Below are 18079 nucleotides of genomic sequence, written 5' to 3'. Positions count from 1 at the left end.
GTCTGCAGCATCTTCTCCACAGAATGCTACGGCGCTTGACGGCAGTCCCACTTTCCCTTGAGACATCTGCTCGGGAAGCAGCGTGAAGGTAACGCTGGCTCGAGCATCGGTGGTTCAGTGGTAGAATGCTCGCCTGCCACGCGGGCGGCCCGGGTTCGATTCCCGGCCGATGCATCATTTTGTTTTTTCTCCGGTAGGGGTGCTGCGTGTCTTTCGCACTCGAACTGCGTGAGCCATGAGAATGAACCGCGGGATTCCGTGTGGAAAGAACCAATCATGCAGCGCGGACGACTGCTCGTTTGGACTCCTGCGTGCTATTGTACATACTGGCGTCGGCCTAGCATCGCAAGTTGCCTGCCGCGCCGTGAATGCACGTGTAGCAACAGAAAAAATGAGCCAGGGAGTGCAGACTCTCTACCACTTGTATTCGGTACTTACCAAGACTCCAGAAGGCCTAACGATCGCCTGCCTCGGTAGCGCAGTAGGCAGCGCGGAAGTCTCATAATCTTAAGGTCGTGAGTTCGATCCTCACCCGGGGCATCTAATTTTCTGTGACTGATGGTGGTGCTGGTGCTAGGGCGCCAACTTATTTCTTGTTTGTTATCCACAACGTTTCAACGCTTCAGCGGGAAAATGTTTACTTCCTCTTATTGCTACATACAGCTTCCCTTTTCCTCTTCTCCCAGCAGAGCATGAAGCCAAAAGCATTGCTCTGCGACGTTTGAGGTGCGCGCCTTGCCAGTCAGTATGTGCAAAGATGCTCGCAAAGAGAGCGACAATGCGACAAGCGACCGTACGAACGGGCGAATGAAACGGCCGCATCCGGTGTGGTCTAGTGGCTAGGATACCTGGCTTTCACCCAGAAGGCCCGGGTTCGATTCCCGGTACCGGAACGGAATTTTTTCCACACGAATCGTGACAAGTTTGAGCTGTCCGAGCGGCCGTTTCCCGTCCTGCTCGCAATATAGCTACTGTTTCGTGACCGTCAGCAGAATATAGACTAGGGAAGCAGACACACGACGACCATAGGAATGGTGTATGGCTTCATGCCACCCGATTCCAGCGTAGGGGTGAGCAGCTGCACCTGCCGAGGCCCGTTAGCTCAGTTGGTTAGAGCGTCGTGCTAATAACGCGAAGGTCGTGGGTTCGATCCCCCCACGGGCCACTACTCTTTTACTACTGCGAAAAGGCAGCGCCGATTTCAGCTGGCGAGTGTGATGACCAAATGATCATCACCCTGCGTGGAAGTTGACAGAGGATCCGAACCCGACTCGTCGGCAAGCACTACAGCATTCACTCGGCAATGGCCATAATATCTTGCATACACTGGTTAGAGAAAATGAAAGAAAATGTCCGATTGCCGATGCGTAACAACTTTGGCCCTTGTCAGTACTTGGGCGGGTGAGCGCATGGGAACACAGGGCACTATTGGCAGTTTTACTTCCTATTTTTGTTTGTCCTTTGTTTTCGGAGCTACAGCCCGATTCGGTCAGGGAGACGCCACCGTGAAATGAAGGGGGCGTGCTGTGTGTCCATCGCCTCGCCTCGCCTCGCCTCTCCTTACCTCTCTCAGTCGTTTCTCGTGCTTGTCGTTTTCATATAGGCCGATTTGAGAGCGTCAGCTCTCGCGTCAGCTGAGCAAAGTCGAGACAAGTCGAGACACACTAAGGGCTGGTATGCAGCGAGTAAGAGGGCGAAAAAACAATAGTTTAAGAGCGCGTGGCAAAAGTACTCATACGCGAAATTAAAAGCCTGCTGCGGTGGCCGGGAATCGAACCCGGATCAACTGCTTGGAAGGCAACTATGCTGACCATTACACCACCACCGCACAAGCGAGCGCCCCGCCACCGCGCTGAGTCGGCTTCCCGCCTGTCGACAGCGGCCGAAGGTGATCGTACCCGGCAGGCGCATTTCGAGGCAGGCTAGGGGAGCACATCCAGACGCATTCGGACAGCGTATCCGCGCACATTTCGCATCCTTTGGCAAGAGTCGGCGCCGGCGACGCAAGAGTACGCAGAGGACCGCGTTCTGGCGGCATCTTTAAGCAGTGCAGTGCAGGATTCAGCGTCTGCAGCATCTTCTCCACAGAATGCTACGGCGCTTGACGGCAGTCCCACTTTCCCTTGAGACATCTGCTCGGGAAGCAGCGTGAAGGTAACGCTGGCTCGAGCATCGGTGGTTCAGTGGTAGAATGCTCGCCTGCCACGCGGGCGGCCCGGGTTCGATTCCCGGCCGATGCATCATTTTGTTTTTTCTCCGGTAGGGGTGCTGCGTGTCTTTCGCACTCGAACTGCGTGAGCCATGAGAATGAACCGCGGGATTCCGTGTGGAAAGAACCAATCATGCAGCGCGGACGACTGCTCGTTTGGACTCCTGCGTGCTATTGTACATACTGGCGTCGGCCTAGCATCGCAAGTTGCCTGCCGCGCCGTGAATGCACGTGTAGCAACAGAAAAAATGAGCCAGGGAGTGCAGACTCTCTACCACTTGTATTCGGTACTTACCAAGACTCCAGAAGGCCTAACGATCGCCTGCCTCGGTAGCGCAGTAGGCAGCGCGGAAGTCTCATAATCTTAAGGTCGTGAGTTCGATCCTCACCCGGGGCATCTAATTTTCTGTGACTGATGGTGGTGCTGGTGCTAGGGCGCCAACTTATTTCTTGTTTGTTATCCACAACGTTTCAACGCTTCAGCGGGAAAATGTTTACTTCCTCTTATTGCTACATACAGCTTCCCTTTTCCTCTTCTCCCAGCAGAGCATGAAGCCAAAAGCATTGCTCTGCGACGTTTGAGGTGCGCGCCTTGCCAGTCAGTATGTGCAAAGATGCTCGCAAAGAGAGCGACAATGCGACAAGCGACCGTACGAACGGGCGAATGAAACGGCCGCATCCGGTGTGGTCTAGTGGCTAGGATACCTGGCTTTCACCCAGGAGGCCCGGGTTCGATTCCCGGTACCGGAACGGAATTTTTTCCACACGAATCGTGACAAGTTTGAGCTGTCCGAGCGGCCGTTTCCCGTCCTGCTCGCAATATAGCTACTGTTTCGTGACCGTCAGCAGAATATAGACTAGGGAAGCAGACACACGACGACCATAGGAATGGTGTATGGCTTCATGCCACCCGATTCCAGCGTAGGGCTGAGCAGCTGCATCTGCCGAGGCCCGTTAGCTCAGTTGGTTAGAGCGTCGTGCTAATAACGCGAAGGTCGTGGGTTCGATCCCCCCACGGGCCACTACTCTTTTACTACTGCGAAAAGGCAGCGCCGATTTCAGCTGGCGAGTGTGATGACCAAATGATCATCACCCTGCGTGGAAGTTGACAGAGGATCCGAACCCGACTCGTCGGCAAGCACTACAGCATTCACTCGGCAATGGCCATAATATCTTGCATACACTGGTTAGAGAAAATGAAAGAAAATGTCCGATTGCCGATGCGTAACAACTTTGGCCCTTGTCAGTACTTGGGCGGGTGAGCGCATGGGAACACAGGGCACTATTGGCAGTTTTACTTCCTATTTTTGTTTGTCCTTTGTTTTCGGAGCTACAGCCCGATTCGGTCAGGGAGACGCCACCGTGAAATGAAGGGGGCGTGCTGTGTGTCCATCGCCTCGCCTCGCCTCGCCTCTCCTTACCTCTCTCAGTCGTTTCTCGTGCTTGTCGTTTTCATATAGGCCGATTTGAGAGCGTCAGCTCTCGCGTCAGCTGAGCAAAGTCGAGACAAGTCGAGACACACTAAGGGCTGGTATGCAGCGAGTAAGAGGGCGAAAAAACAATAGTTTAAGAGCGCGTGGCAAAAGTACTCATACGCGAAATTAAAAGCCTGCTGCGGTGGCCGGGAATCGAACCCGGATCAACTGCTTGGAAGGCAACTATGCTGACCATTACACCACCACCGCACAAGCGAGCGCCCCGCCACCGCGCTGAGTCGGCTTCCCGCCTGTCGACAGCGGCCGAAGGTGATCGTACCCGGCAGGCGCATTTCGAGGCAGGCTAGGGGAGCACATCCAGACGCATTCGGACAGCGTATCCGCGCACATTTCGCATCCTTTGGCAAGAGTCGGCGCCGGCGACGCAAGAGTACGCAGAGGACCGCGTTCTGGCGGCATCTTTAAGCAGTGCAGTGCAGGATTCAGCGTCTGCAGCATCTTCTCCACAGAATGCTACGGCGCTTGACGGCAGTCCCACTTTCCCTTGAGACATCTGCTCGGGAAGCAGCGTGAAGGTAACGCTGGCTCGAGCATCGGTGGTTCAGTGGTAGAATGCTCGCCTGCCACGCGGGCGGCCCGGGTTCGATTCCCGGCCGATGCATCATTTTGTTTTTTCTCCGGTAGGGGTGCTGCGTGTCTTTCGCACTCGAACTGCGTGAGCCATGAGAATGAACCGCGGGATTCCGTGTGGAAAGAACCAATCATGCAGCGCGGACGACTGCTCGTTTGGACTCCTGCGTGCTATTGTACATACTGGCGTCGGCCTAGCATCGCAAGTTGCCTGCCGCGCCGTGAATGCACGTGTAGCAACAGAAAAAATGAGCCAGGGAGTGCAGACTCTCTACCACTTGTATTCGGTACTTACCAAGACTCCAGAAGGCCTAACGATCGCCTGCCTCGGTAGCGCAGTAGGCAGCGCGGAAGTCTCATAATCTTAAGGTCGTGAGTTCGATCCTCACCCGGGGCATCTAATTTTCTGTGACTGATGGTGGTGCTGGTGCTAGGGCGCCAACTTATTTCTTGTTTGTTATCCACAACGTTTCAACGCTTCAGCGGGAAAATGTTTACTTCCTCTTATTGCTACATACAGCTTCCCTTTTCCTCTTCTCCCAGCAGAGCATGAAGCCAAAAGCATTGCTCTGCGACGTTTGAGGTGCGCGCCTTGCCAGTCAGTATGTGCAAAGATGCTCGCAAAGAGAGCGACAATGCGACAAGCGACCGTACGAACGGGCGAATGAAACGGCCGCATCCGGTGTGGTCTAGTGGCTAGGATACCTGGCTTTCACCCAGGAGGCCCGGGTTCGATTCCCGGTACCGGAACGGAATTTTTTCCACACGAATCGTGACAAGTTTGAGCTGTCCGAGCGGCCGTTTCCCGTCCTGCTCGCAATATAGCTACTGTTTCGTGACCGTCAGCAGAATATAGACTAGGGAAGCAGACACACGACGACCATAGGAATGGTGTATGGCTTCATGCCACCCGATTCCAGCGTAGGGCTGAGCAGCTGCATCTGCCGAGGCCCGTTAGCTCAGTTGGTTAGAGCGTCGTGCTAATAACGCGAAGGTCGTGGGTTCGATCCCCCCACGGGCCACTACTCTTTTACTACTGCGAAAAGGCAGCGCCGATTTCAGCTGGCGAGTGTGATGACCAAATGATCATCACCCTGCGTGGAAGTTGACAGAGGATCCGAACCCGACTCGTCGGCAAGCACTACAGCATTCACTCGGCAATGGCCATAATATCTTGCATACACTGGTTAGAGAAAATGAAAGAAAATGTCCGATTGCCGATGCGTAACAACTTTGGCCCTTGTCAGTACTTGGGCGGGTGAGCGCATGGGAACACAGGGCACTATTGGCAGTTTTACTTCCTATTTTTGTTTGTCCTTTGTTTTCGGAGCTACAGCCCGATTCGGTCAGGGAGACGCCACCGTGAAATGAAGGGGGCGTGCTGTGTGTCCATCGCCTCGCCTCGCCTCGCCTCTCCTTACCTCTCTCAGTCGTTTCTCGTGCTTGTCGTTTTCATATAGGCCGATTTGAGAGCGTCAGCTCTCGCGTCAGCTGAGCAAAGTCGAGACAAGTCGAGACACACTAAGGGCTGGTATGCAGCGAGTAAGAGGGCGAAAAAACAATAGTTTAAGAGCGCGTGGCAAAAGTACTCATACGCGAAATTAAAAGCCTGCTGCGGTGGCCGGGAATCGAACCCGGATCAACTGCTTGGAAGGCAACTATGCTGACCATTACACCACCACCGCACAAGCGAGCGCCCCGCCACCGCGCTGAGTCGGCTTCCCGCCTGTCGACAGCGGCCGAAGGTGATCGTACCCGGCAGGCGCATTTCGAGGCAGGCTAGGGGAGCACATCCAGACGCATTCGGACAGCGTATCCGCGCACATTTCGCATCCTTTGGCAAGAGTCGGCGCCGGCGACGCAAGAGTACGCAGAGGACCGCGTTCTGGCGGCATCTTTAAGCAGTGCAGTGCAGGATTCAGCGTCTGCAGCATCTTCTCCACAGAATGCTACGGCGCTTGACGGCAGTCCCACTTTCCCTTGAGACATCTGCTCGGGAAGCAGCGTGAAGGTAACGCTGGCTCGAGCATCGGTGGTTCAGTGGTAGAATGCTCGCCTGCCACGCGGGCGGCCCGGGTTCGATTCCCGGCCGATGCATCATTTTGTTTTTTCTCCGGTAGGGGTGCTGCGTGTCTTTCGCACTCGAACTGCGTGAGCCATGAGAATGAACCGCGGGATTCCGTGTGGAAAGAACCAATCATGCAGCGCGGACGACTGCTCGTTTGGACTCCTGCGTGCTATTGTACATACTGGCGTCGGCCTAGCATCGCAAGTTGCCTGCCGCGCCGTGAATGCACGTGTAGCAACAGAAAAAATGAGCCAGGGAGTGCAGACTCTCTACCACTTGTATTCGGTACTTACCAAGACTCCAGAAGGCCTAACGATCGCCTGCCTCGGTAGCGCAGTAGGCAGCGCGGAAGTCTCATAATCTTAAGGTCGTGAGTTCGATCCTCACCCGGGGCATCTAATTTTCTGTGACTGATGGTGGTGCTGGTGCTAGGGCGCCAACTTATTTCTTGTTTGTTATCCACAACGTTTCAACGCTTCAGCGGGAAAATGTTTACTTCCTCTTATTGCTACATACAGCTTCCCTTTTCCTCTTCTCCCAGCAGAGCATGAAGCCAAAAGCATTGCTCTGCGACGTTTGAGGTGCGCGCCTTGCCAGTCAGTATGTGCAAAGATGCTCGCAAAGAGAGCGACAATGCGACAAGCGACCGTACGAACGGGCGAATGAAACGGCCGCATCCGGTGTGGTCTAGTGGCTAGGATACCTGGCTTTCACCCAGGAGGCCCGGGTTCGATTCCCGGTACCGGAACGGAATTTTTTCCACACGAATCGTGACAAGTTTGAGCTGTCCGAGCGGCCGTTTCCCGTCCTGCTCGCAATATAGCTACTGTTTCGTGACCGTCAGCAGAATATAGACTAGGGAAGCAGACACACGACGACCATAGGAATGGTGTATGGCTTCATGCCACCCGATTCCAGCGTAGGGCTGAGCAGCTGCATCTGCCGAGGCCCGTTAGCTCAGTTGGTTAGAGCGTCGTGCTAATAACGCGAAGGTCGTGGGTTCGATCCCCCCACGGGCCACTACTCTTTTACTACTGCGAAAAGGCAGCGCCGATTTCAGCTGGCGAGTGTGATGACCAAATGATCATCACCCTGCGTGGAAGTTGACAGAGGATCCGAACCCGACTCGTCGGCAAGCACTACAGCATTCACTCGGCAATGGCCATAATATCTTGCATACACTGGTTAGAGAAAATGAAAGAAAATGTCCGATTGCCGATGCGTAACAACTTTGGCCCTTGTCAGTACTTGGGCGGGTGAGCGCATGGGAACACAGGGCACTATTGGCAGTTTTACTTCCTATTTTTGTTTGTCCTTTGTTTTCGGAGCTACAGCCCGATTCGGTCAGGGAGACGCCACCGTGAAATGAAGGGGGCGTGCTGTGTGTCCATCGCCTCGCCTCGCCTCGCCTCTCCTTACCTCTCTCAGTCGTTTCTCGTGCTTGTCGTTTTCATATAGGCCGATTTGAGAGCGTCAGCTCTCGCGTCAGCTGAGCAAAGTCGAGACAAGTCGAGACACACTAAGGGCTGGTATGCAGCGAGTAAGAGGGCGAAAAAACAATAGTTTAAGAGCGCGTGGCAAAAGTACTCATACGCGAAATTAAAAGCCTGCTGCGGTGGCCGGGAATCGAACCCGGATCAACTGCTTGGAAGGCAACTATGCTGACCATTACACCACCACCGCACAAGCGAGCGCCCCGCCACCGCGCTGAGTCGGCTTCCCGCCTGTCGACAGCGGCCGAAGGTGATCGTACCCGGCAGGCGCATTTCGAGGCAGGCTAGGGGAGCACATCCAGACGCATTCGGACAGCGTATCCGCGCACATTTCGCATCCTTTGGCAAGAGTCGGCGCCGGCGACGCAAGAGTACGCAGAGGACCGCGTTCTGGCGGCATCTTTAAGCAGTGCAGTGCAGGATTCAGCGTCTGCAGCATCTTCTCCACAGAATGCTACGGCGCTTGACGGCAGTCCCACTTTCCCTTGAGACATCTGCTCGGGAAGCAGCGTGAAGGTAACGCTGGCTCGAGCATCGGTGGTTCAGTGGTAGAATGCTCGCCTGCCACGCGGGCGGCCCGGGTTCGATTCCCGGCCGATGCATCATTTTGTTTTTTCTCCGGTAGGGGTGCTGCGTGTCTTTCGCACTCGAACTGCGTGAGCCATGAGAATGAACCGCGGGATTCCGTGTGGAAAGAACCAATCATGCAGCGCGGACGACTGCTCGTTTGGACTCCTGCGTGCTATTGTACATACTGGCGTCGGCCTAGCATCGCAAGTTGCCTGCCGCGCCGTGAATGCACGTGTAGCAACAGAAAAAATGAGCCAGGGAGTGCAGACTCTCTACCACTTGTATTCGGTACTTACCAAGACTCCAGAAGGCCTAACGATCGCCTGCCTCGGTAGCGCAGTAGGCAGCGCGGAAGTCTCATAATCTTAAGGTCGTGAGTTCGATCCTCACCCGGGGCATCTAATTTTCTGTGACTGATGGTGGTGCTGGTGCTAGGGCGCCAACTTATTTCTTGTTTGTTATCCACAACGTTTCAACGCTTCAGCGGGAAAATGTTTACTTCCTCTTATTGCTACATACAGCTTCCCTTTTCCTCTTCTCCCAGCAGAGCATGAAGCCAAAAGCATTGCTCTGCGACGTTTGAGGTGCGCGCCTTGCCAGTCAGTATGTGCAAAGATGCTCGCAAAGAGAGCGACAATGCGACAAGCGACCGTACGAACGGGCGAATGAAACGGCCGCATCCGGTGTGGTCTAGTGGCTAGGATACCTGGCTTTCACCCAGGAGGCCCGGGTTCGATTCCCGGTACCGGAACGGAATTTTTTCCACACGAATCGTGACAAGTTTGAGCTGTCCGAGCGGCCGTTTCCCGTCCTGCTCGCAATATAGCTACTGTTTCGTGACCGTCAGCAGAATATAGACTAGGGAAGCAGACACACGACGACCATAGGAATGGTGTATGGCTTCATGCCACCCGATTCCAGCGTAGGGCTGAGCAGCTGCATCTGCCGAGGCCCGTTAGCTCAGTTGGTTAGAGCGTCGTGCTAATAACGCGAAGGTCGTGGGTTCGATCCCCCCACGGGCCACTACTCTTTTACTACTGCGAAAAGGCAGCGCCGATTTCAGCTGGCGAGTGTGATGACCAAATGATCATCACCCTGCGTGGAAGTTGACAGAGGATCCGAACCCGACTCGTCGGCAAGCACTACAGCATTCACTCGGCAATGGCCATAATATCTTGCATACACTGGTTAGAGAAAATGAAAGAAAATGTCCGATTGCCGATGCGTAACAACTTTGGCCCTTGTCAGTACTTGGGCGGGTGAGCGCATGGGAACACAGGGCACTATTGGCAGTTTTACTTCCTATTTTTGTTTGTCCTTTGTTTTCGGAGCTACAGCCCGATTCGGTCAGGGAGACGCCACCGTGAAATGAAGGGGGCGTGCTGTGTGTCCATCGCCTCGCCTCGCCTCGCCTCTCCTTACCTCTCTCAGTCGTTTCTCGTGCTTGTCGTTTTCATATAGGCCGATTTGAGAGCGTCAGCTCTCGCGTCAGCTGAGCAAAGTCGAGACAAGTCGAGACACACTAAGGGCTGGTATGCAGCGAGTAAGAGGGCGAAAAAACAATAGTTTAAGAGCGCGTGGCAAAAGTACTCATACGCGAAATTAAAAGCCTGCTGCGGTGGCCGGGAATCGAACCCGGATCAACTGCTTGGAAGGCAACTATGCTGACCATTACACCACCACCGCACAAGCGAGCGCCCCGCCACCGCGCTGAGTCGGCTTCCCGCCTGTCGACAGCGGCCGAAGGTGATCGTACCCGGCAGGCGCATTTCGAGGCAGGCTAGGGGAGCACATCCAGACGCATTCGGACAGCGTATCCGCGCACATTTCGCATCCTTTGGCAAGAGTCGGCGCCGGCGACGCAAGAGTACGCAGAGGACCGCGTTCTGGCGGCATCTTTAAGCAGTGCAGTGCAGGATTCAGCGTCTGCAGCATCTTCTCCACAGAATGCTACGGCGCTTGACGGCAGTCCCACTTTCCCTTGAGACATCTGCTCGGGAAGCAGCGTGAAGGTAACGCTGGCTCGAGCATCGGTGGTTCAGTGGTAGAATGCTCGCCTGCCACGCGGGCGGCCCGGGTTCGATTCCCGGCCGATGCATCATTTTGTTTTTTCTCCGGTAGGGGTGCTGCGTGTCTTTCGCACTCGAACTGCGTGAGCCATGAGAATGAACCGCGGGATTCCGTGTGGAAAGAACCAATCATGCAGCGCGGACGACTGCTCGTTTGGACTCCTGCGTGCTATTGTACATACTGGCGTCGGCCTAGCATCGCAAGTTGCCTGCCGCGCCGTGAATGCACGTGTAGCAACAGAAAAAATGAGCCAGGGAGTGCAGACTCTCTACCACTTGTATTCGGTACTTACCAAGACTCCAGAAGGCCTAACGATCGCCTGCCTCGGTAGCGCAGTAGGCAGCGCGGAAGTCTCATAATCTTAAGGTCGTGAGTTCGATCCTCACCCGGGGCATCTAATTTTCTGTGACTGATGGTGGTGCTGGTGCTAGGGCGCCAACTTATTTCTTGTTTGTTATCCACAACGTTTCAACGCTTCAGCGGGAAAATGTTTACTTCCTCTTATTGCTACATACAGCTTCCCTTTTCCTCTTCTCCCAGCAGAGCATGAAGCCAAAAGCATTGCTCTGCGACGTTTGAGGTGCGCGCCTTGCCAGTCAGTATGTGCAAAGATGCTCGCAAAGAGAGCGACAATGCGACAAGCGACCGTACGAACGGGCGAATGAAACGGCCGCATCCGGTGTGGTCTAGTGGCTAGGATACCTGGCTTTCACCCAGAAGGCCCGGGTTCGATTCCCGGTACCGGAACGGAATTTTTTCCACACGAATCGTGACAAGTTTGAGCTGTCCGAGCGGCCGTTTCCCGTCCTGCTCGCAATATAGCTACTGTTTCGTGACCGTCAGCAGAATATAGACTAGGGAAGCAGACACACGACGACCATAGGAATGGTGTATGGCTTCATGCCACCCGATTCCAGCGTAGGGGTGAGCAGCTGCACCTGCCGAGGCCCGTTAGCTCAGTTGGTTAGAGCGTCGTGCTAATAACGCGAAGGTCGTGGGTTCGATCCCCCCACGGGCCACTACTCTTTTACTACTGCGAAAAGGCAGCGCCGATTTCAGCTGGCGAGTGTGATGACCAAATGATCATCACCCTGCGTGGAAGTTGACAGAGGATCCGAACCCGACTCGTCGGCAAGCACTACAGCATTCACTCGGCAATGGCCATAATATCTTGCATACACTGGTTAGAGAAAATGAAAGAAAATGTCCGATTGCCGATGCGTAACAACTTTGGCCCTTGTCAGTACTTGGGCGGGTGAGCGCATGGGAACACAGGGCACTATTGGCAGTTTTACTTCCTATTTTTGTTTGTCCTTTGTTTTCGGAGCTACAGCCCGATTCGGTCAGGGAGACGCCACCGTGAAATGAAGGGGGCGTGCTGTGTGTCCATCGCCTCGCCTCGCCTCGCCTCTCCTTACCTCTCTCAGTCGTTTCTCGTGCTTGTCGTTTTCATATAGGCCGATTTGAGAGCGTCAGCTCTCGCGTCAGCTGAGCAAAGTCGAGACAAGTCGAGACACACTAAGGGCTGGTATGCAGCGAGTAAGAGGGCGAAAAAACAATAGTTTAAGAGCGCGTGGCAAAAGTACTCATACGCGAAATTAAAAGCCTGCTGCGGTGGCCGGGAATCGAACCCGGATCAACTGCTTGGAAGGCAACTATGCTGACCATTACACCACCACCGCACAAGCGAGCGCCCCGCCACCGCGCTGAGTCGGCTTCCCGCCTGTCGACAGCGGCCGAAGGTGATCGTACCCGGCAGGCGCATTTCGAGGCAGGCTAGGGGAGCACATCCAGACGCATTCGGACAGCGTATCCGCGCACATTTCGCATCCTTTGGCAAGAGTCGGCGCCGGCGACGCAAGAGTACGCAGAGGACCGCGTTCTGGCGGCATCTTTAAGCAGTGCAGTGCAGGATTCAGCGTCTGCAGCATCTTCTCCACAGAATGCTACGGCGCTTGACGGCAGTCCCACTTTCCCTTGAGACATCTGCTCGGGAAGCAGCGTGAAGGTAACGCTGGCTCGAGCATCGGTGGTTCAGTGGTAGAATGCTCGCCTGCCACGCGGGCGGCCCGGGTTCGATTCCCGGCCGATGCATCATTTTGTTTTTTCTCCGGTAGGGGTGCTGCGTGTCTTTCGCACTCGAACTGCGTGAGCCATGAGAATGAACCGCGGGATTCCGTGTGGAAAGAACCAATCATGCAGCGCGGACGACTGCTCGTTTGGACTCCTGCGTGCTATTGTACATACTGGCGTCGGCCTAGCATCGCAAGTTGCCTGCCGCGCCGTGAATGCACGTGTAGCAACAGAAAAAATGAGCCAGGGAGTGCAGACTCTCTACCACTTGTATTCGGTACTTACCAAGACTCCAGAAGGCCTAACGATCGCCTGCCTCGGTAGCGCAGTAGGCAGCGCGGAAGTCTCATAATCTTAAGGTCGTGAGTTCGATCCTCACCCGGGGCATCTAATTTTCTGTGACTGATGGTGGTGCTGGTGCTAGGGCGCCAACTTATTTCTTGTTTGTTATCCACAACGTTTCAACGCTTCAGCGGGAAAATGTTTACTTCCTCTTATTGCTACATACAGCTTCCCTTTTCCTCTTCTCCCAGCAGAGCATGAAGCCAAAAGCATTGCTCTGCGACGTTTGAGGTGCGCGCCTTGCCAGTCAGTATGTGCAAAGATGCTCGCAAAGAGAGCGACAATGCGACAAGCGACCGTACGAACGGGCGAATGAAACGGCCGCATCCGGTGTGGTCTAGTGGCTAGGATACCTGGCTTTCACCCAGGAGGCCCGGGTTCGATTCCCGGTACCGGAACGGAATTTTTTCCACACGAATCGTGACAAGTTTGAGCTGTCCGAGCGGCCGTTTCCCGTCCTGCTCGCAATATAGCTACTGTTTCGTGACCGTCAGCAGAATATAGACTAGGGAAGCAGACACACGACGACCATAGGAATGGTGTATGGCTTCATGCCACCCGATTCCAGCGTAGGGCTGAGCAGCTGCATCTGCCGAGGCCCGTTAGCTCAGTTGGTTAGAGCGTCGTGCTAATAACGCGAAGGTCGTGGGTTCGATCCCCCCACGGGCCACTACTCTTTTACTACTGCGAAAAGGCAGCGCCGATTTCAGCTGGCGAGTGTGATGACCAAATGATCATCACCCTGCGTGGAAGTTGACAGAGGATCCGAACCCGACTCGTCGGCAAGCACTACAGCATTCACTCGGCAATGGCCATAATATCTTGCATACACTGGTTAGAGAAAATGAAAGAAAATGTCCGATTGCCGATGCGTAACAACTTTGGCCCTTGTCAGTACTTGGGCGGGTGAGCGCATGGGAACACAGGGCACTATTGGCAGTTTTACTTCCTATTTTTGTTTGTCCTTTGTTTTCGGAGCTACAGCCCGATTCGGTCAGGGAGACGCCACCGTGAAATGAAGGGGGCGTGCTGTGTGTCCATCGCCTCGCCTCGCCTCGCCTCTCCTTACCTCTCTCAGTCGTTTCTCGTGCTTGTCGTTTTCATATAGGCCGATTTGAGAGCGTCAGCTCTCGCGTCAGCTGAGCAAAGTCGAGACAAGTCGAGACACACTAAGGGCTGGTATGCAGCGAGTAAGAGGGCGAAAAAACAATAGTTTAAGAGCGCGTGGCAAAAGTACTCATACGCGAAATTAAAAGCCTGCTGCGGTGGCCGGGAATCGAACCCGGATCAACTGCTTGGAAGGCAACTATGCTGACCATTACACCACCACCGCACAAGCGAGCGCCCCGCCACCGCGCTGAGTCGGCTTCCCGCCTGTCGACAGCGGCCGAAGGTGATCGTACCCGGCAGGCGCATTTCGAGGCAGGCTAGGGGAGCACATCCAGACGCATTCGGACAGCGTATCCGCGCACATTTCGCATCCTTTGGCAAGAGTCGGCGCCGGCGACGCAAGAGTACGCAGAGGACCGCGTTCTGGCGGCATCTTTAAGCAGTGCAGTGCAGGATTCAGCGTCTGCAGCATCTTCTCCACAGAATGCTACGGCGCTTGACGGCAGTCCCACTTTCCCTTGAGACATCTGCTCGGGAAGCAGCGTGAAGGTAACGCTGGCTCGAGCATCGGTGGTTCAGTGGTAGAATGCTCGCCTGCCACGCGGGCGGCCCGGGTTCGATTCCCGGCCGATGCATCATTTTGTTTTTTCTCCGGTAGGGGTGCTGCGTGTCTTTCGCACTCGAACTGCGTGAGCCATGAGAATGAACCGCGGGATTCCGTGTGGAAAGAACCAATCATGCAGCGCGGACGACTGCTCGTTTGGACTCCTGCGTGCTATTGTACATACTGGCGTCGGCCTAGCATCGCAAGTTGCCTGCCGCGCCGTGAATGCACGTGTAGCAACAGAAAAAATGAGCCAGGGAGTGCAGACTCTCTACCACTTGTATTCGGTACTTACCAAGACTCCAGAAGGCCTAACGATCGCCTGCCTCGGTAGCGCAGTAGGCAGCGCGGAAGTCTCATAATCTTAAGGTCGTGAGTTCGATCCTCACCCGGGGCATCTAATTTTCTGTGACTGATGGTGGTGCTGGTGCTAGGGCGCCAACTTATTTCTTGTTTGTTATCCACAACGTTTCAACGCTTCAGCGGGAAAATGTTTACTTCCTCTTATTGCTACATACAGCTTCCCTTTTCCTCTTCTCCCAGCAGAGCATGAAGCCAAAAGCATTGCTCTGCGACGTTTGAGGTGCGCGCCTTGCCAGTCAGTATGTGCAAAGATGCTCGCAAAGAGAGCGACAATGCGACAAGCGACCGTACGAACGGGCGAATGAAACGGCCGCATCCGGTGTGGTCTAGTGGCTAGGATACCTGGCTTTCACCCAGGAGGCCCGGGTTCGATTCCCGGTACCGGAACGGAATTTTTTCCACACGAATCGTGACAAGTTTGAGCTGTCCGAGCGGCCGTTTCCCGTCCTGCTCGCAATATAGCTACTGTTTCGTGACCGTCAGCAGAATATAGACTAGGGAAGCAGACACACGACGACCATAGGAATGGTGTATGGCTTCATGCCACCCGATTCCAGCGTAGGGCTGAGCAGCTGCATCTGCCGAGGCCCGTTAGCTCAGTTGGTTAGAGCGTCGTGCTAATAACGCGAAGGTCGTGGGTTCGATCCCCCCACGGGCCACTACTCTTTTACTACTGCGAAAAGGCAGCGCCGATTTCAGCTGGCGAGTGTGATGACCAAATGATCATCACCCTGCGTGGAAGTTGACAGAGGATCCGAACCCGACTCGTCGGCAAGCACTACAGCATTCACTCGGCAATGGCCATAATATCTTGCATACACTGGTTAGAGAAAATGAAAGAAAATGTCCGATTGCCGATGCGTAACAACTTTGGCCCTTGTCAGTACTTGGGCGGGTGAGCGCATGGGAACACAGGGCACTATTGGCAGTTTTACTTCCTATTTTTGTTTGTCCTTTGTTTTCGGAGCTACAGCCCGATTCGGTCAGGGAGACGCCACCGTGAAATGAAGGGGGCGTGCTGTGTGTCCATCGCCTCGCCTCGCCTCGCCTCTCCTTACCTCTCTCAGTCGTTTCTCGTGCTTGTCGTTTTCATATAGGCCGATTTGAGAGCGTCAGCTCTCGCGTCAGCTGAGCAAAGTCGAGACAAGTCGAGACACACTAAGGGCTGGTATGCAGCGAGTAAGAGGGCGAAAAAACAATAGTTTAAGAGCGCGTGGCAAAAGTACTCATACGCGAAATTAAAAGCCTGCTGCGGTGGCCGGGAATCGAACCCGGATCAACTGCTTGGAAGGCAACTATGCTGACCATTACACCACCACCGCACAAGCGAGCGCCCCGCCACCGCGCTGAGTCGGCTTCCCGCCTGTCGACAGCGGCCGAAGGTGATCGTACCCGGCAGGCGCATTTCGAGGCAGGCTAGGGGAGCACATCCAGACGCATTCGGACAGCGTATCCGCGCACATTTCGCATCCTTTGGCAAGAGTCGGCGCCGGCGACGCAAGAGTACGCAGAGGACCGCGTTCTGGCGGCATCTTTAAGCAGTGCAGTGCAGGATTCAGCGTCTGCAGCATCTTCTCCACAGAATGCTACGGCGCTTGACGGCAGTCCCACTTTCCCTTGAGACATCTGCTCGGGAAGCAGCGTGAAGGTAACGCTGGCTCGAGCATCGGTGGTTCAGTGGTAGAATGCTCGCCTGCCACGCGGGCGGCCCGGGTTCGATTCCCGGCCGATGCATCATTTTGTTTTTTCTCCGGTAGGGGTGCTGCGTGTCTTTCGCACTCGAACTGCGTGAGCCATGAGAATGAACCGCGGGATTCCGTGTGGAAAGAACCAATCATGCAGCGCGGACGACTGCTCGTTTGGACTCCTGCGTGCTATTGTACATACTGGCGTCGGCCTAGCATCGCAAGTTGCCTGCCGCGCCGTGAATGCACGTGTAGCAACAGAAAAAATGAGCCAGGGAGTGCAGACTCTCTACCACTTGTATTCGGTACTTACCAAGACTCCAGAAGGCCTAACGATCGCCTGCCTCGGTAGCGCAGTAGGCAGCGCGGAAGTCTCATAATCTTAAGGTCGTGAGTTCGATCCTCACCCGGGGCATCTAATTTTCTGTGACTGATGGTGGTGCTGGTGCTAGGGCGCCAACTTATTTCTTGTTTGTTATCCACAACGTTTCAACGCTTCAGCGGGAAAATGTTTACTTCCTCTTATTGCTACATACAGCTTCCCTTTTCCTCTTCTCCCAGCAGAGCATGAAGCCAAAAGCATTGCTCTGCGACGTTTGAGGTGCGCGCCTTGCCAGTCAGTATGTGCAAAGATGCTCGCAAAGAGAGCGACAATGCGACAAGCGACCGTACGAACGGGCGAATGAAACGGCCGCATCCGGTGTGGTCTAGTGGCTAGGATACCTGGCTTTCACCCAGGAGGCCCGGGTTCGATTCCCGGTACCGGAACGGAATTTTTTCCACACGAATCGTGACAAGTTTGAGCTGTCCGAGCGGCCGTTTCCCGTCCTGCTCGCAATATAGCTACTGTTTCGTGACCGTCAGCAGAATATAGACTAGGGAAGCAGACACACGACGACCATAGGAATGGTGTATGGCTTCATGCCACCCGATTCCAGCGTAGGGCTGAGCAGCTGCATCTGCCGAGGCCCGTTAGCTCAGTTGGTTAGAGCGTCGTGCTAATAACGCGAAGGTCGTGGGTTCGATCCCCCCACGGGCCACTACTCTTTTACTACTGCGAAAAGGCAGCGCCGATTTCAGCTGGCGAGTGTGATGACCAAATGATCATCACCCTGCGTGGAAGTTGACAGAGGATCCGAACCCGACTCGTCGGCAAGCACTACAGCATTCACTCGGCAATGGCCATAATATCTTGCATACACTGGTTAGAGAAAATGAAAGAAAATGTCCGATTGCCGATGCGTAACAACTTTGGCCCTTGTCAGTACTTGGGCGGGTGAGCGCATGGGAACACAGGGCACTATTGGCAGTTTTACTTCCTATTTTTGTTTGTCCTTTGTTTTCGGAGCTACAGCCCGATTCGGTCAGGGAGACGCCACCGTGAAATGAAGGGGGCGTGCTGTGTGTCCATCGCCTCGCCTCGCCT

The 18079-nt window shown here is 54.7% G+C and overlaps 44 non-coding genes across 44 annotated transcripts; 36 read left to right on the top strand and 8 right to left on the bottom strand.

Moving 5' to 3' along the window:
* The first annotated feature begins 103 nt into the window (after positions 1-103).
* On the top strand, positions 104-174 carry Trnag-gcc (transfer RNA glycine (anticodon GCC)). The gene has a single exon. It is a non-coding gene; the product is annotated as a tRNA-Gly (tRNA).
* A 293-nt stretch (positions 175-467) lies between these two features.
* Positions 468-540, top strand: Trnam-cau (transfer RNA methionine (anticodon CAU)). The gene has a single exon. It is a non-coding gene; the product is annotated as a tRNA-Met (tRNA).
* A 281-nt stretch (positions 541-821) lies between these two features.
* Trnae-uuc (transfer RNA glutamic acid (anticodon UUC)) lies at positions 822-893 on the top strand. Its single transcript has one exon. It is a non-coding gene; the product is annotated as a tRNA-Glu (tRNA).
* Positions 894-1091: 198 nt separating this feature from the next.
* On the top strand, positions 1092-1165 carry Trnai-aau (transfer RNA isoleucine (anticodon AAU)). The gene has a single exon. It is a non-coding gene; the product is annotated as a tRNA-Ile (tRNA).
* Positions 1166-1756: 591 nt separating this feature from the next.
* Positions 1757-1828, bottom strand: Trnag-ucc (transfer RNA glycine (anticodon UCC)). The gene has a single exon. It is a non-coding gene; the product is annotated as a tRNA-Gly (tRNA).
* Positions 1829-2169: 341 nt separating this feature from the next.
* Positions 2170-2240, top strand: Trnag-gcc (transfer RNA glycine (anticodon GCC)). The gene has a single exon. It is a non-coding gene; the product is annotated as a tRNA-Gly (tRNA).
* Positions 2241-2533: 293 nt separating this feature from the next.
* Positions 2534-2606, top strand: Trnam-cau (transfer RNA methionine (anticodon CAU)). Its single transcript has one exon. It is a non-coding gene; the product is annotated as a tRNA-Met (tRNA).
* A 281-nt stretch (positions 2607-2887) lies between these two features.
* Positions 2888-2959, top strand: Trnae-uuc (transfer RNA glutamic acid (anticodon UUC)). The gene has a single exon. It is a non-coding gene; the product is annotated as a tRNA-Glu (tRNA).
* Positions 2960-3157: 198 nt separating this feature from the next.
* Trnai-aau (transfer RNA isoleucine (anticodon AAU)) lies at positions 3158-3231 on the top strand. Its single transcript has one exon. It is a non-coding gene; the product is annotated as a tRNA-Ile (tRNA).
* A 591-nt stretch (positions 3232-3822) lies between these two features.
* On the bottom strand, positions 3823-3894 carry Trnag-ucc (transfer RNA glycine (anticodon UCC)). Its single transcript has one exon. It is a non-coding gene; the product is annotated as a tRNA-Gly (tRNA).
* A 341-nt stretch (positions 3895-4235) lies between these two features.
* Positions 4236-4306, top strand: Trnag-gcc (transfer RNA glycine (anticodon GCC)). Its single transcript has one exon. It is a non-coding gene; the product is annotated as a tRNA-Gly (tRNA).
* A 293-nt stretch (positions 4307-4599) lies between these two features.
* Positions 4600-4672, top strand: Trnam-cau (transfer RNA methionine (anticodon CAU)). Its single transcript has one exon. It is a non-coding gene; the product is annotated as a tRNA-Met (tRNA).
* A 281-nt stretch (positions 4673-4953) lies between these two features.
* Positions 4954-5025, top strand: Trnae-uuc (transfer RNA glutamic acid (anticodon UUC)). The gene has a single exon. It is a non-coding gene; the product is annotated as a tRNA-Glu (tRNA).
* A 198-nt stretch (positions 5026-5223) lies between these two features.
* On the top strand, positions 5224-5297 carry Trnai-aau (transfer RNA isoleucine (anticodon AAU)). The gene has a single exon. It is a non-coding gene; the product is annotated as a tRNA-Ile (tRNA).
* A 591-nt stretch (positions 5298-5888) lies between these two features.
* On the bottom strand, positions 5889-5960 carry Trnag-ucc (transfer RNA glycine (anticodon UCC)). Its single transcript has one exon. It is a non-coding gene; the product is annotated as a tRNA-Gly (tRNA).
* Positions 5961-6301: 341 nt separating this feature from the next.
* Trnag-gcc (transfer RNA glycine (anticodon GCC)) lies at positions 6302-6372 on the top strand. Its single transcript has one exon. It is a non-coding gene; the product is annotated as a tRNA-Gly (tRNA).
* Positions 6373-6665: 293 nt separating this feature from the next.
* Positions 6666-6738, top strand: Trnam-cau (transfer RNA methionine (anticodon CAU)). The gene has a single exon. It is a non-coding gene; the product is annotated as a tRNA-Met (tRNA).
* Positions 6739-7019: 281 nt separating this feature from the next.
* Trnae-uuc (transfer RNA glutamic acid (anticodon UUC)) lies at positions 7020-7091 on the top strand. Its single transcript has one exon. It is a non-coding gene; the product is annotated as a tRNA-Glu (tRNA).
* Positions 7092-7289: 198 nt separating this feature from the next.
* On the top strand, positions 7290-7363 carry Trnai-aau (transfer RNA isoleucine (anticodon AAU)). Its single transcript has one exon. It is a non-coding gene; the product is annotated as a tRNA-Ile (tRNA).
* A 591-nt stretch (positions 7364-7954) lies between these two features.
* Trnag-ucc (transfer RNA glycine (anticodon UCC)) lies at positions 7955-8026 on the bottom strand. The gene has a single exon. It is a non-coding gene; the product is annotated as a tRNA-Gly (tRNA).
* Positions 8027-8367: 341 nt separating this feature from the next.
* On the top strand, positions 8368-8438 carry Trnag-gcc (transfer RNA glycine (anticodon GCC)). Its single transcript has one exon. It is a non-coding gene; the product is annotated as a tRNA-Gly (tRNA).
* Positions 8439-8731: 293 nt separating this feature from the next.
* Positions 8732-8804, top strand: Trnam-cau (transfer RNA methionine (anticodon CAU)). The gene has a single exon. It is a non-coding gene; the product is annotated as a tRNA-Met (tRNA).
* Positions 8805-9085: 281 nt separating this feature from the next.
* Trnae-uuc (transfer RNA glutamic acid (anticodon UUC)) lies at positions 9086-9157 on the top strand. The gene has a single exon. It is a non-coding gene; the product is annotated as a tRNA-Glu (tRNA).
* A 198-nt stretch (positions 9158-9355) lies between these two features.
* Trnai-aau (transfer RNA isoleucine (anticodon AAU)) lies at positions 9356-9429 on the top strand. The gene has a single exon. It is a non-coding gene; the product is annotated as a tRNA-Ile (tRNA).
* A 591-nt stretch (positions 9430-10020) lies between these two features.
* Trnag-ucc (transfer RNA glycine (anticodon UCC)) lies at positions 10021-10092 on the bottom strand. The gene has a single exon. It is a non-coding gene; the product is annotated as a tRNA-Gly (tRNA).
* Positions 10093-10433: 341 nt separating this feature from the next.
* Trnag-gcc (transfer RNA glycine (anticodon GCC)) lies at positions 10434-10504 on the top strand. Its single transcript has one exon. It is a non-coding gene; the product is annotated as a tRNA-Gly (tRNA).
* Positions 10505-10797: 293 nt separating this feature from the next.
* On the top strand, positions 10798-10870 carry Trnam-cau (transfer RNA methionine (anticodon CAU)). The gene has a single exon. It is a non-coding gene; the product is annotated as a tRNA-Met (tRNA).
* Positions 10871-11151: 281 nt separating this feature from the next.
* Trnae-uuc (transfer RNA glutamic acid (anticodon UUC)) lies at positions 11152-11223 on the top strand. The gene has a single exon. It is a non-coding gene; the product is annotated as a tRNA-Glu (tRNA).
* Positions 11224-11421: 198 nt separating this feature from the next.
* Positions 11422-11495, top strand: Trnai-aau (transfer RNA isoleucine (anticodon AAU)). Its single transcript has one exon. It is a non-coding gene; the product is annotated as a tRNA-Ile (tRNA).
* Positions 11496-12086: 591 nt separating this feature from the next.
* Positions 12087-12158, bottom strand: Trnag-ucc (transfer RNA glycine (anticodon UCC)). The gene has a single exon. It is a non-coding gene; the product is annotated as a tRNA-Gly (tRNA).
* Positions 12159-12499: 341 nt separating this feature from the next.
* Trnag-gcc (transfer RNA glycine (anticodon GCC)) lies at positions 12500-12570 on the top strand. Its single transcript has one exon. It is a non-coding gene; the product is annotated as a tRNA-Gly (tRNA).
* Positions 12571-12863: 293 nt separating this feature from the next.
* Trnam-cau (transfer RNA methionine (anticodon CAU)) lies at positions 12864-12936 on the top strand. Its single transcript has one exon. It is a non-coding gene; the product is annotated as a tRNA-Met (tRNA).
* Positions 12937-13217: 281 nt separating this feature from the next.
* Positions 13218-13289, top strand: Trnae-uuc (transfer RNA glutamic acid (anticodon UUC)). The gene has a single exon. It is a non-coding gene; the product is annotated as a tRNA-Glu (tRNA).
* A 198-nt stretch (positions 13290-13487) lies between these two features.
* On the top strand, positions 13488-13561 carry Trnai-aau (transfer RNA isoleucine (anticodon AAU)). The gene has a single exon. It is a non-coding gene; the product is annotated as a tRNA-Ile (tRNA).
* Positions 13562-14152: 591 nt separating this feature from the next.
* Trnag-ucc (transfer RNA glycine (anticodon UCC)) lies at positions 14153-14224 on the bottom strand. The gene has a single exon. It is a non-coding gene; the product is annotated as a tRNA-Gly (tRNA).
* A 341-nt stretch (positions 14225-14565) lies between these two features.
* On the top strand, positions 14566-14636 carry Trnag-gcc (transfer RNA glycine (anticodon GCC)). The gene has a single exon. It is a non-coding gene; the product is annotated as a tRNA-Gly (tRNA).
* Positions 14637-14929: 293 nt separating this feature from the next.
* Positions 14930-15002, top strand: Trnam-cau (transfer RNA methionine (anticodon CAU)). Its single transcript has one exon. It is a non-coding gene; the product is annotated as a tRNA-Met (tRNA).
* Positions 15003-15283: 281 nt separating this feature from the next.
* Positions 15284-15355, top strand: Trnae-uuc (transfer RNA glutamic acid (anticodon UUC)). The gene has a single exon. It is a non-coding gene; the product is annotated as a tRNA-Glu (tRNA).
* A 198-nt stretch (positions 15356-15553) lies between these two features.
* On the top strand, positions 15554-15627 carry Trnai-aau (transfer RNA isoleucine (anticodon AAU)). The gene has a single exon. It is a non-coding gene; the product is annotated as a tRNA-Ile (tRNA).
* Positions 15628-16218: 591 nt separating this feature from the next.
* On the bottom strand, positions 16219-16290 carry Trnag-ucc (transfer RNA glycine (anticodon UCC)). The gene has a single exon. It is a non-coding gene; the product is annotated as a tRNA-Gly (tRNA).
* A 341-nt stretch (positions 16291-16631) lies between these two features.
* Positions 16632-16702, top strand: Trnag-gcc (transfer RNA glycine (anticodon GCC)). The gene has a single exon. It is a non-coding gene; the product is annotated as a tRNA-Gly (tRNA).
* A 293-nt stretch (positions 16703-16995) lies between these two features.
* Trnam-cau (transfer RNA methionine (anticodon CAU)) lies at positions 16996-17068 on the top strand. The gene has a single exon. It is a non-coding gene; the product is annotated as a tRNA-Met (tRNA).
* A 281-nt stretch (positions 17069-17349) lies between these two features.
* Positions 17350-17421, top strand: Trnae-uuc (transfer RNA glutamic acid (anticodon UUC)). The gene has a single exon. It is a non-coding gene; the product is annotated as a tRNA-Glu (tRNA).
* Positions 17422-17619: 198 nt separating this feature from the next.
* Positions 17620-17693, top strand: Trnai-aau (transfer RNA isoleucine (anticodon AAU)). Its single transcript has one exon. It is a non-coding gene; the product is annotated as a tRNA-Ile (tRNA).
* Positions 17694-18079: the final 386 nt, after the last annotated feature.

This window comes from Schistocerca serialis, unplaced genomic scaffold (genome assembly GCF_023864345.2).
Source record: "Schistocerca serialis cubense isolate TAMUIC-IGC-003099 unplaced genomic scaffold, iqSchSeri2.2 HiC_scaffold_941, whole genome shotgun sequence".
NCBI lineage: Eukaryota > Metazoa > Arthropoda > Insecta > Orthoptera > Acrididae > Schistocerca > Schistocerca serialis.
Note: the sequence above shows the minus strand (reverse complement) of the source record. Positions and strands in the feature narration are given on the sequence as shown.